Source organism: Schistocerca piceifrons, chromosome 3, assembly GCF_021461385.2.
Source record: "Schistocerca piceifrons isolate TAMUIC-IGC-003096 chromosome 3, iqSchPice1.1, whole genome shotgun sequence".
NCBI classification, from domain to species: Eukaryota; Metazoa; Arthropoda; class Insecta; order Orthoptera; family Acrididae; genus Schistocerca; species Schistocerca piceifrons.
The window spans coordinates 951,422,721-951,426,296 of NC_060140.1; the positions used below are offsets into that span (position 1 = coordinate 951,422,721).

General features: G+C 42.6%; 1 pseudogene; it reads right to left on the minus strand.

Annotated features, from left to right (window-relative positions):
- Nucleotides 1–237: 237 nt before the first annotated feature.
- LOC124790418 lies at nucleotides 238–355 on the minus strand (annotated as a pseudogene).
- Between the last annotated feature and the right edge of the window lie 3,221 nt (nucleotides 356–3,576).

A 3,576-nucleotide genomic window follows, 5' to 3' on the forward strand; every position in this document is an offset into this window, starting at 1 on the left:
GCCGCGAAACAAAGTCACTGACAATGAAACTAAAAACCACTCCGTCGTCAGGCCACGAGCGGCCTACCGGGACCATCCGACCGTCGTGTCATCCTCAGTGGAGGATGCGGATAGGAGGGGCGTGGGGTCAGCACACTGGTCTCCCGGACGTTATGATGGTATTGTTGACCGAAGCCGCTACTATTCGGTCGAGTAGCTCCTCAATTGACATCACGAGGCTGAGTGCAACCCGAAAAACGGCAACAGCGCATGGCGGCCCAGAATGTCACCCATCCAAGTGCCGACCACGCCCGACAGCGCTTAACTTCGGTGATCTCACGGGAACCGGTGTATCCACTGCGGAAAGGCCGTTGCGACTGAAACTAAAGCTACTTTTTAATGTTATCACCACCAACATTTACTCACCCATCTGATCCTTGTGTAAGCTCTGTAATTCAGGTATTGAATAATTCTTGGCCTTGGTGACTAATCTCTCTTATACATCTTGGATGAGCGCGTTGTCACCTTCCAGCATGATGACACGTAAACGGTCCTTGTGACGGACCAAACATGCAATAATTGGTGGACGTGATGTCGAGGCTGTTTGGCGGACTTAATAACACTTCCAGACCCTGATCGTATCTCACATTTTCTGAGCAGTGTGAGGGCGGTATTATAGTACAGCTGAATCACTTCATACTGAAGATTACTAGACCAGTACTTATTGTACACAATGCGCTGTCCTTCAAAAAAAAATCGCATAACACTAGCTCATAAGAAACCCAGAAGACAGTTAACACCACTTTAGTATGAGCCTACTCAGACTTAAACTGCTTATCAATGGGCGAATCGGCATTAAACTATGCAACAATTCCCGTTTTGATTCAGGTTCATAATAGTGAATCCACCATTTATTACAGGATCTAATTCTATGCAAATGCTACCTTCCGTTACAAACAAAAAGTTTGCTTTCAGACCACATACGAAAACAGGTATCAGGTGTCTTGGAACACATCACGAACATATTGTGCAAGAATTAAGCCTACCATTAATGATAATATAAACAGAATTTCAACAATATCAACAACGTTACTCATGTCAGAAATTGTCATGGTTTTTATACGTGATCTTCAGAGGGTAACTAATGGACTGAGGCAAGGATACTGGTCTCTCCCCCACATTCCTTAAGATGTATGTGCAGAAGGCACTGGATCTGTGGTGTAGAAAGTGCATGGGCAGCGGAGTTGAAGTAAGTAACCACTGTATGCACACACTTTTCTGGGCTGATGACCAGGTCGTTTTAACAAACAATGAAGACGATATATCTTACACTCTTAGGAAGTTGTTGGAAGAGTATAAAAATTGTGGTTTGAAAATTAATTCTGAGACGATGGAATATCTACGTTGCGGATAAGAGGGTAGTAAGCTGGACATTGAAGGACATCTTATTGAAGTGTGTAAAGAGATTAAATACCTGGGGAGTATACTACCATTTGATGGACATATATTCAACAACGAATCAGGCAGGGAAGAGCTGCTATCTAAAAATTAAACCTTGTACTTTGGTCCTCAAAAGGTTAAAATTCATTTATACAAATCCATCGTTGAAACAATAACAAACTACTGGAGTGAGTGCTGGAAACTCACAGGAAAAAATAAAAAGCGACACAGCTTTAGAAATGGACCACTTGAGAGGAGCCTGTAGAATTTCCCGATTTGGCCACGTAATAAAGGAGGAAATCAGACAAAGGAGACAGGTTCATTACAGTATTACGGATAAATTAGAAGAAAGGCGGCTAGGATGGTTTGGGCATGTCAAAAGAATGGATGAATACAGATAGCTCAAGAGAATACTTTCCTGGCAACCTCCTGGAAGTAAAAGTAGAGAAAGACTACGGAAAGTGTGGCCAGCTGTTGTCAAAGAAGCGATGGAGAGAAGAGGAGTGGAAGAGGATGAGGAAAAAAGATGAGATGGAGACATCTGGCGATAGAAATGCGGGGTGCGGCGACAACTGTAGAACCCCTGAAATAAGGGAGGCTCTTTCAGAACACGGCAACATACGCGATTCTGTAGTGCGGCGATCTAAAGTTCAGTTCATCGTCAGGCGCGATGAATATCGGAGACACTTGTTCTCTCAGCTTAGTAGTGTCCAGTCCACCACTTATTCGTGTTTCCGTGGCCGAAACGCTCTTCACTCCGATGTTTGAACATTCAAGAGTAAGACTCAGAGAATTTTGTGTTATGGATAACCACAATAGTATCGCTGAATGTTGATCTCTGCCAGGCACGCGTCAAGAACAGATGGAATTCCCAAGTAAGTAAAAAGAAGTTATGTTCGCTTTTTCTTTGTTTCAAACAGCGCACTGATTTTTTCAGAAAGATTTCCAACATGACCTACAGAAAATTTCTTCTTTTAATACCGAGTCATCTCAATAATTGTTGAATGTCCCTATTAGAACGACCGACGTTACCCTTTAATCAACACTTTGACACAAAGATATTTTGAAAAAAAAAAAAAAAAAAGAAACAGTAATGATTTGAAAGTGAAGCGCTCCCGAGTTCTCTTCCGTTTAGAGCTTCATGGTCGGATGCTTTCGAACATCATTAATCCGTCGTTGCAAACTGCGGAATAACTGAAGTGATTAGCGGAAAAAAAACGGAGGACAACCGGGAGTGTACGTACTTAAAGGTGGATGGAAGAATTTCCTGAAAAAGGTTGTGGTGACATCGTGAATTTTAACATATGGGAAACATAGCTACAAAATATTTTCTACTCCCTGGAAAAATAAAAAAATCGCTCATGATAATGTGAACGAGTAGGACAAAGTTTTTGCTTTTATGCAGTCAGTGGAGATTTACTCATGAATATCCACGAACAAGCCATTAGGGCTGATGTTTGTGCGTGTGGGTGTGTGTGTGTTAACGTCTGGAAAAATAACGATCAGACGCATTTTCTGATGTTTTTAATAGCATTGCAATTTTTCAGTGAGGTAAGATAGCTGTCTAATTTCATTGCTTCTTATTAGCGTGTATCGTACCAACAGCCTTGTCTCAGTGGTAACACCGGTTCCCGTCAGATCGCCGAAGTTAAGCGTTGTCGGGCTTGGCCAGCACATGGATGGGTGACCGTTCAGGTCTACGGAGCGCTATTGGCAAGTAGGGTGCACTCAGCTCTTGTGAGGCTAATTGAGGAGCTACTTGATTGAGAAGCAAGCGACAAAGACAGGGAAAGAGGTGCTCTGACCACATGCCCTTCCACATCCGCATCCATTGCAGCTTGTCGACTAAGGACAACATGGCGCTCGGTCGGAACCGTTGTGGCTCCTGAACCTGTTCGGACATAGTTAATATTTTTTTACTGTATACATGGGGGCAACTATCCAATGAGAGATTATTTATTGGCGACTGATAGTTGTCAGCCTTAAAAAAAATTGAGCAAGGGTTTATCCGTATCTTTCCTAATTAAATCATGCCATCAATCCACTGACTTAATTTAATTAGGTAATGAGACTCTAACTCAAGGAATTCACGGAGTTACTTCTGCGCCATTGTGTTCGGTAAACTGTTTGAGATGTGCAAGCGTGTGTACGCAATGA